Source organism: Cryptomeria japonica, chromosome 3, assembly GCF_030272615.1.
Source record: "Cryptomeria japonica chromosome 3, Sugi_1.0, whole genome shotgun sequence".
NCBI lineage: Eukaryota > Viridiplantae > Streptophyta > Pinopsida > Cupressales > Cupressaceae > Cryptomeria > Cryptomeria japonica.
The window spans coordinates 415,455,725-415,466,724 of record NC_081407.1 but is presented as its reverse complement, the minus strand read 5'-3'; positions in this window follow the sequence as shown (position 1 = coordinate 415,466,724).

The following is an 11,000-nucleotide window of genomic DNA, read 5'->3' as shown; positions in this document are numbered from 1 at the left end:
ATTTATATTAACATCCATTTTTTGGTAGTTGGCCATGGCTTTAGTCCCCTCTTAGCTTTAGCATGCAACATCTTTAGTTTAAAATCCTAAATAGTTGGGCTATGTTTAGCATATTACTATTTATAGTAAATGCCATTTTGGGGGAATTGGTGATGGGGTTTACCTAGTTTGCTCAACACTTCACCTAGCTGGTGTTGCTCAATTGCACCAACTCACCAGGCCTAGTTTCTCTCTAGCCCTTCAAGTCCTTCTCAATCTCTTCTAGGGCATGATTCTTGACCTCACTAAGGTGTTTGCTTCAAGTGTTTTGGCTAGGAACCCTACCAATTCACAGTGCTTCCCATGTACTCAATTATGGCTTCTTGGCTTCAAGTTGTCAAAATGACCTCCTACCATTGTGAGATGATGCAAAGGTATGGAGATGTCTTCATTCATGTTTTGGATGCATTTAGGGTCCATTTGAGTTTTTCCATCAATAGGTTTCTTACCGATTTCAAAATCTTGCCTAGAAAAGGGCTACAAGGAATTAGCCCAATTAGGCCTCCTAAAACCAATTTTTTAGGGCTTGAGTGAAAATGATCCAAAAGACCCCCAAACAAACTTTGATTTCCTTCAATGGTTCATATAACCTCAATATATTTTTTTGGTTTTAGCTTCTTGTTCCACCATTCAATGTGCTAACCCCAAAATGAGGGTTTTGGAGAGTTTCTAGGTGGCAGTGACAGGTCAAGTTGGGGTTTGTGCATTAAATGACCTCTTCAAGGCTCCTCCTTGCATTAGCAGCTCTATCCCAACTCCTTGGACCCTTCAAAAACTTAGGAAGTGATTTGACATCCACCCTTGCACTTGTCACTTCATTTTCACCTTATTTCCTCTAGTCGGGTTGCTCCTGGACTCGCTTAGAATAAGGTGACAATCATATCAAAGCTATTCTCCAGCACTTGCACCTGCATATGTACACTATACAAAGGTTTTCCCATCATGTCCCAACAATCCATGATGGCAGCATGTGTGGAACTCATGGGGCAACCATATTTACAAGAAAACTGCTATATACAAGCCAAAACTGGTTGTTTACAAACTAAAGCAAGAAAACACTAATGAACAGTATCTACAAAGATCTAAATTGAACCAAAAGAACAATAACACACAAGAGAAACTCAATCCATTTCTGGATCAATGGATTCAATCCATCTTTGAATACAAAAATGAGTAAAATCAAGCCAAAACACTGCCAACTAGTTTGAAAATGAGTAGTTTCAGATTGTTAAGCTTGCAAAACACATTCACCAACATTGGTAACCATGCAAGAGAGGGTACTTATAGATTTCCCATGTGTGGATTCATCCTAGGGCATTGAACAATCCCTAACTCTATCGCTAACCACTTCAGGACAAAAGTTGTCATGACAACTTTTTGCAACTTTGTAACCTTTGCACTTTTAGTCTTTCCAACCTATAAGACCTATTTAAAGTCATCATAAATTACTTTTAAAACTTTCCTAATAATAATTTAACCCTCCCTAATTCCTGTACCAAGTTTTGACACTTTTGACCATCAAAAAGGTCAGTTGGCTACTCAAACTCACTATTTACACAAAAATGCAAACCTAAGAAGTATGAACACAACCTAGGCCTACATTGACTCAAAACTCTAACTCTTGGACCCTCCTGCAGTCCTTATTCACTATTGACTTGGATAGGGTCAGTACAAGACAAAATTGAAAAGCTAAACAATCTAAGTCCTAGGTGCTCCTGCACCATTCTCCCAAACAAAAGAAGATCATGTCACCTTCTTAGGAATCAGATTCTGATCAATTCCAAGCTTCTTAAACTTTATCTCCATCACCCATGTAGCTTCAGTATCATCCATACCCTTCCATTTGATTAGGTGCTCCCAATAGGCTTGATGCCTTGTCTTCTTGGCGATCCTTGAACTCAACACCTTCTCGGCCTTTGGATTTGGTTTGGCTGGTAACTGAAGGTTGCTCACATCATCTAAAACCTCTGAGTGATTGCAATCCTAACCTTGAACTGGTCCCTTATATGCAACTAAGTCTTCTATATTGAAAACCAATGACAAGTCTATGTCACTAGGTACATCCACCTTGTATGCATTTTCTCCATACTTGGATAGAATGGCACATGGACCTATCCTTCTCATTTGTAACTTGTTTGGAACTCCTTGTTGTAGCCTTGATTTGTTTAAATGCACCATGACAAGATCCCCCACTTGAAATTGTAGGTTCTTCCTCTTTTCATCAACTTTTTGTTTGAGTTTACTTGTGTTCTCCATCAATGCTTGTTTAACTGATTCATGGACCTCCTTCATTGATTGAGAAAAGTCCTCTACATATCCACTTCTTGTTGTTGCACTTCCTAAGTCTCTCAACTCCAAAATGCCTCATGGGTGCACACCATAGACCACTTCAAAAAGGTTCTTGCCGATAGTCCTATTTATGGTGTCATTATATGCATATTCACCTTGTGAGATTACTTGATCCCATGTTTGACCATATTCCTTAGTAAGGCACCTTAACAAGTTTCCCAAGCTTCTATTCACTACTTCGCTCTACCCACCTATTTGAGGATGGTAGGCTGATCTAAAAGAGAGGTTGGTGCCAAGATTTTACCATAGTGTCTTCCAAAAGTGACTCATGAACTTTGAGTCCCTATCTGAAACAATGCTCATGGGTAAACCATGTATCCTCACCACCTTTTTGAAGAATAATTGAGCAATTTGGCATGCATCATGAGTAGTCTTGCAAGGCACAAAGTGAGCCATTTTGCTAAATCTGTCCACAATGACATATATGTTGTCATATCCATGCTTTTCCCTTGGTAAACCTACTACAAAATCCATGCTAATGCATTCCCAAGGTCTATTTGGTATGTGAAGAGGTTGGTATAAACCAACATTTGTAGAAGTACCCTTGGCCTTTTGGCAGACTATGCAAGTCTCCACATATTTCTTCACATCTTGATTCATCCTTGGCCAATAATAGTATCTTTGAACCAACTCTTGAGTCTTATTGACTCCAAAATGTCCACTAAGGCTGTCATTATGCTTCTCTTGAATAAGGTTTTCTCTCATTGAGCCTCTAGGCACACAAAGCTGCCCACCTTTGAACAATAGTGCATTTTGCAAAGTAAAATCAGAATACTCACTATGGAAGTAATTTTGATACTCCTTACACACCTTGTAGGAATTTGAGAAGTCTTCATCCTCCGGGTACAAGTCTCTAAAACTATCCACACCTATGCTTCTCAATTGGATTTCTTGGATTGTCAAAAGTCTTCTACTTAATGCATCAACTACTAGGTTTAACTACCATTTCTTGTGCTTAATGGTGAATGTATAGGCTTGCATATACTCCACCCATTTCATGTGTTTATGACTGAGTTTATCTTGTGAGTTTTGGAAACTCAATGCTTGGTTGTTCGTACAGACCACAAATTCTTTAAGGAGGAGATAGTGCCTCCACTTCCTCAATGCTTGCACTAAAGCATACAACTCAAGATCATAAGAGGAGTACTTCCTCTTGGCATCACTTAGCTTCTCACTATGGAAAGCTATTGGTCTTTCTTCTTGGCTTAGGACAACACCTACTGCAACATTGCTTGCATCACATTCTACAATGAAAAGTTTCTCAAAACTAGGCAACACTAGCACCAGTTGGGTAGCTATCTCCTCCTTCAAGGTTTCAAAACCTTTGTTTGTTGCTTCACCCCACTAAAACTTTGTCTTTACTCCACCTCTAATGGTATCTAGCATTGGTGCACATATAGCACTGAATTGCCTAATGAACTTCCTGTAGTATTGAGCTAGTCCATGGAAGCTTCTCACCTCTATTGTTGTCTTAGGAGTAGGCCAATTTACAATGGCTTCAACCTTGCTTGGATCCATCTTGAGGTTTCCTTGAGACAACACAAACCCAAGGTAAACCAACTCCTTCTTGACAAACTCACACTTATCCAAATTCATGGTTAGCTTTTCATCATACAATATTTGTAATACATCTTGCAAATGATTAATGTGATCTTCCCTATCTTTACTGAAAATGAGAATATCATCAAGATATACTACCACAAATTTACCTATGAAGTCCTTCATCACCTCATTCATGAGTCTCATGAAGGTGCTTGGAGCATTGGATAAGATAAATGGCATTACAAGCCACTCATAAAGACCCTCAGTAGTCTTAAATGCAGATTTCCATTCATCACCCTCCTTAATCCTAATTTGATGATAGCCACTCTTAAGGTCAATCTTGGTAAAGTACTTGGCTTCCCCTAAACAATCCATTAAGTCTTCTATTCTAGGAATAGGAAACCTATATCTGATGGTGATCCTATTTATGGCTCTAGAATCAGTACACAATCTCCAAGTACCACTTTTTTTTGGTGCTAACATGGTAGGGACAACACAAGGGCTAATACTTTTCCTAATTAGGCCTTGGTCTAAGAGCTCTTGAATTTGCTTGGCAATTTCAGCGTTTTGTTGAGGAGTCATTTTATAAGCTACCTTATTAGGCAAGGATGCTTCGGGAATGAAGTCTATTTAATGGCTTATGGTTCTTTTAGAAGGTAAGGTGGCTGACTATCCTTCACTTACTATGCCTTTGAATTTCTTCAACAAATCTTGCACCTCTAATGGCAAATCTTGCTGCTCTTTCTTGTCTTCTTCTTTGGGCTTCATCATAAGTGCAAACCCTATACCTTCACCTTCCTCAAGTGTCTTTAAGAACTGTTTTTCACTCACCAAAAGAACATTAGGACTTGCTGCCCTCTTTTCACCTTCCTCAATGATAGACTGAATCTTTAATGTGACTCCATCTTTCTTGAATGAGTATGCATTCTTGGCTCCATCATGGATAGCTTGTCTGTCAAATTGCCATGGTCTTCCTAATAGAAGATGGCATGCATCCATGGGTAGGACATCACATAACACCTTGTCCTTATACCTTCCAATGGTAAAATCCACCCATGCTTGCTCATTGACTAGGACATGTTGGCCTTTGTTCAACCAAGTGACTCTTTAGGGATTGTTGTGAGGTATCCTTTGCAATTTGAGTTTGCTCACTACCTCTTCTGACACAATGTTGTCTATAGACCCTGAATCAATGATCACTTTACACACTTTGTCCATAATCTTGCATTTGATCCTAAATAAGGACCTTCTTTGGCTTAGCTCTTCTCTAACCGGTTCTTTGATCAATGTTCTCCTTATCATCAAGTTGTCACCTACCTTTGACTCTAAGGAAACCTCTAAATTCTTGTTGCTTGAAGAATCTTCTTAAAGATAGCTCACTCTTCTTTCACCACCATGTGTTGATGATCCCTTCTCTGGACACCTATATGCTGGATGACCAAGTTGGTTACAATGGTAACACTTCATTGTTGCAAAGTATGAGGAACCTCTACCTTGGCCACTAGATCTTCCTCTGAAACCACTATTGGATCCCCTTTCTCTATTGAATCCTCCTTTACTACTGCCACTATCTTGTTGCTCAATGAGTTTAGACTCTCCTTGTGTTCTTTGTTCAGAACTTCTTCCTCCAAAGCCTCCTCTATGGCCTCTATTGTCTTTTTCTCTACCCTTGCCCCTATTGTTGCTTGAATCATGTCTTCTTTCAATTTTTCCTCCACCTTAAGGGCAAGTTGATAGGTTTGATGGACTATTTTTGGGCTCATTAGACTGATTTCTTTTTGGATGTTCCACCGTAGACCATTTAGGTACCTAGCAACCTTGAGACTATCTTCTTCCATCGCATGAGATCTAAGGCTAAGTTTGTGAAACTCCTTCGTATAGCTACTGACATCAAGATCTTTTTGTCTTAAGTTTTGCCTCTTCCTATGAATTTGCACTTCATAGTCATCAGGGAGATAAACTTCTTTGATTTTGACTAACATCCCTTTCCAAGAAGAGATGGGTGCTTTGCCCATTTTCTTCCTTTCATCTTGCACAAATTTCCACCATGTGAGAGCAACTCCTCTCATCCTTGACTTGGATACCTTGACTCTCTGGGCTTCAGTTATGCCTTCACATTCAAAATGGTTCTCCATGCCTTCTATCCTTTCTAGGACCACTTCTGCCTCCATCTTACCAGTGAACAATGGCAATCCTTCCAGTGATTTGCCACTCAAGGCCTTCAATGCCTTCAAAAAAGGTTCTTTCTCTAGGATAGGATTAGGTTCAGGTATCCTGTCTATCTCTACCACTTTTTTACCCTTCCCTTCTACTCCTTCCACCTTTACCAACACTTCATCTGCCTTGGTTTCTACCTCTCCAAGCTTACTCTCAAATTCTAGCAACTTCTCCTTCAGGAGTTTGTTCTCTTCCTCTAGATCATCCACTTTCTTTTCCAACTCTGCATTGGTCACCATGTTGTTATCTCCTATAGATTCCACTGAGGACATCTACTCACCTAGCCCAAATCTTATAGGCTCTGATACCAATTTGATGGGGTTTACCTAGTTTGCTCAACACTTCACCTAGCTGGTGTTGCTCAATTACACCAACTCACCTGGCCTAGTTGCTCTCTAGACCTTCAAGTCCTTCTCAATCTCTTCTAGGGCTTGATTCTTGACCTCACTAAGGTGTTTACTTCAAGTGTTTTGGCTAGGAACCCTACCAATTCACAGTGCTTCCCATGTACTCAATTATGGCTTCTTGGCTTCAAGTTGTCAAAATGACCCCCTACCATTGTGCGATGATGCAGAGGTTTGGAGGTGTCTTCATTCATGTTTTGGATGCATTTAGGGTCCATTTTAGGTTTGCCATCAATAGGTTTCTTACCGATTTCAAAATCTTGCCTAGAAAAGGGCTACAAGGAATTAGTCCAATTAGGCCACCTAAAACCGGGTTTTTAGGGCTTGAGTGAAAACGGTCCAAAAGACCCCCAAACAAACTTTGATTTCCTTCAATGGTTCATCTAACCTCAATAGATTTTTTTGGTTTTAGCTTCTTGTTCCACCATTCAATGTGCTAACCCCAAAATGAGGGTTTTGGGGGGTTTCTAGGCCTTCTAGGTGGCAATGACAGGTCAAGTTGGGGTTTGTGCATTAAATGACCTCTTCAAGGCTCCTCCTTGCATTGGCAACTTTGTTCCAACTCCTTGGACGCCTTCAAAAACTTATGAAGTTATTTGACATCCACCCCTGCACTTGGCACTTCATTTTCACCTTATTTCCTCTAGTCGGGTTGTTCTTGGACTCGCCTAGAATAAGGTGACAGTCATATCAAATCTCTTCTCTAGCACTTGCACCTGCATATGTACACTATACAGAGGGTTGCCCATGATTTCCCAACAATCCGTGATGGCAGGACATGTGGAACTCATGGGGCAACCATATTTACAAGAAAACTACTATATACAAGCCAAAACTGGTTGTTTGCAAACTAAAGCAAGAAAACACTAATGAATAGTATCTACAAAGCTCTAAATTGAACCAACAACACGATAAAACACAAGAGAAACTCAATACATTTTTGGATCAATGTATTTAATCCAACTTTGAATACAAAAATGAGTAAAATCAAGCCAAAACACTGCCAACTAGTCTGAAAATGAATAGTTTCAGATTGTTAAGCTTGCAAAACACATTCACCAACCTTGGTAACCATGCAAGAGAGGGTAATTATATATTTACCACGTGTGGAGTCATCCTAGGGCATTGAACAATCCCTAACTCCATCGCTAACCACTTCAGGACAAAAGTTGTCATGACAACTTTTTGCAACTTTGCAACTTTTGCACTTTTGGTCTTTCCAACCTATAAGACCTATTCCAAGTCATCATAAATGACTTTTAAAACTTTCCTAATACTAATTTAACCCTCCCTAATGCCTGTACCAATTTTTGACACTTTTGACCATCAAAAAGGTCAATTGGCTACTCAAACTCACTATTTGCACAAAAATGCAAACCTAAGAAGTATGAACACAACCTAGGCCTACATTGACTCAAAAATCTAACTCTTGGACCCTCCTGGAGTCCTTATTCACTACTGACTTGGCTAGGGTCATTACAAGCCAAAATTGAAAAGCTAAACAATCTAAGTCCTAATTGCTCTTGCACCAATTGGCCTCAAACTCGGCTTCAGTTCTCCAGTTCGTTCATGGATTGCATTCTAAAGATCTTTCAAAGAGTGTGACAGATACTATTTTTAGTAAGTCATTGGCATGATGGAGTCCAACTTTACTATTAATAGTAAGGCATTGTGATGATCTGGCACGCCTTGATGATCTTCAAAGAGTTAACATATTATCAAAAGAATTTATTATTTTGGTTTATGTTTTAATAATATTAAATTAAATTAAAAGGTTATTAAAATGGACATTAAATGCTAAGGTATTTAATAATTTAATAAAGCCAATGTATTTAGCTAACTTGGGCATCCATCATGGAGATATTAAATTATATCGAAATTAAAATATTAATGCAATTTTTAATGATTAAAAGGACACATTATAAAAAATCATGCTCCTTAGGAAGATATAAAAAGATAAAAAGTAATCAATTTCTATTCATAATTAAGATTGCTTTTTGTAGAATTGGAGAAATTGTGAGAAAGAGTTTGCTGCAATTGGAGAATTTCGAGAATGAAAGCTCCCAATTGTTTGAATGTTTGCACAAGTGGAACATCATCCAAGAGCATTCAAGAATATATTTAGGGATTATCGATCTAAGGTTTAAAGCATTCTAAAGGGCAGATTTAAATATTTATTGCACACATTTCAAGAGAAATATCATTGCAACTTCCAGTCGTACTAATTTGAGGGATTCAATAGGAAGTGTGTGGCTTTCCCAAGGCACATTTTGGACCAAACAAGGCTACAAAGGGATATTTCATCTTCTCCCAGCCAGCCTCTCTCATTCTAGCTTCCACATGCTCAAACTTGGATGCTTGAATTTATCGTATGCAATTCACTAGCCTAGGCATGAAAACCTAGGGTTGATCATCATTTTCCAAAATTGTGATTATTGCTTGTAGCTGGTCAACAAATATTATTAGCAAATAATATATTATCTATTACCAAGTGATGCATGTATGTTTATATTTAATCAATTTAATTCTAGCAGGCAAGGGTTTAATTGTGAAATTTGTTCTTCTAAAATCAAATAGTTAAATTGCTATTCTCTATTTATTTTAGACATTATATTTCTATTACAAAAACATCAAATAAAAAAAAAGAGAGAGAAATTAAATTATAGTAGTCAAAAAATATCCCTCAATCAAAAATTAAAACTTTACAATTTAGTTTAACTTCAAGCAAAATATCTAAAGTGGTGTATGAAAACTCTCGCACCTCACATTATGAATTTTTTTAACATCATTCAGCAAGGGTTCCCTATAGAGTGGACAACTAGCCTTGCAATACCTCTTTTTCAAGAGTGGTGACATTAATAATCTCTCCAATTATAGGACCATTATGATCAATCCTCTATTTGCAAAGTTGTTTGGTAGTATGATAGAAAATAGAATCAACAAGTGGGCAAGAGGAAGAGATAAACATGCCAAGGGGCAAGTAGGTATTCCATGGTTGATCATAGTATAACTTTTAGGTACATCATTGAAAAAATTTGGGAGAAAAAGGAGGAAGCCTTTTGTTGCTTTGTTGATTTCAAAAAAGCATTTGACACAATCCCTAGGGATAATCTTTAACACAAAATAGAGGAACTTGGTGTTCCAATGCATCTTAGAGAAATTGTTCATAGGCTATATGAGGAGGTTAAATTCAAAATTAAAACTTCAATCGACATCTCTGAAAGTTTTAGGAGTGATATTAGGGTGAAGCAAGGATGACCATTGTCCCCTACCCATTTTGGTTAATATATTGACTAACTTCAAGAATGGTTAAATTTCCAAGAGGGTGATGGTGTCTAATTGGGTGAGTTTGTAATAAGACTTCTTTTGTATGCAAATGACCTTATTTTGATTGCTAAATTTTCTCTTGGCTTGCAAGAGCACCTACTTTCCCTGGAGCATTTTGCTAGAACAATGGGGATGCAAGTCAATATTAGCAAGATGAAAGTGATGGTTTCTCTAACAAAAGAAAACATAACTAGCTTAAGTTCTACTTTGATGACAGTACTCTTGAAGAAGTGGTAGATTACAAATACCTCAGAGACTTCAACAAAATCTAAGTTAAGGAGACTACCAAAAGAAGAAACTTTGGGAGGCTACAAAGTGTTTTATGCTTTTCAAAATAGGTGCAAAGAGGTTGAGTTGTGGGATTGGAAGACAACACAAACTCTTTTTGGGTTTTTGGTGCTTCTGATTGTACTCTATGGTTGTGAATTATGGGCCACTAGTTCCTCTGATTTACAGTGGAAGCAAATTGAGAAAATTAAAAAAAACGCTTGATTACAAACAAGTTCAAAATTGAAAGTTCAATCCCTTATAATATCATGTTGAGTGAAGTTGGGGTTGTGCCTATTGAAGCAATTGCTATGGTGAGACTCATAAGATATTTAAAAAGAATTGAGCAAATGGAAGAGGGCATATGGTCTAAGGTTCAGTGACACATTGTGCAAAAGAAAGAAGATTTGAATGCAACAAAATAACAAATGTTTTAGTAAATGAGATATTTACTTGAACACATGCTCCACAAATAATAAAGAAATAAAGAGATTTGTTATGGATAAGTTCCACAAGCATGCTTGGAATAAAGGGCTAGGGAGAAGGAAAAGGTAATATATTAAAGAGTTTAATCCCACTTGTAATCATCACCAAAAATCATAAATAGGGGCCAATATCCCTTTGAAAAGACAAAATTTGTATTGCTAAGTTAATAACTAACTCTCATCAACTCTATTGTGAAACTAGGTGTTAGAAAAGACCAAAAGAAGCTTGCAAAGAAAAGTGAGTATTTTTTGCACTTCTATCACACTTCATCTTAGAGTGTGATGCCTTCAAGGACAACATGGATAATTTATTCAGTGAAGAGATTATGAAGAAGTTCGAGACGCTCAACATCACATTGCATAGGGAAAA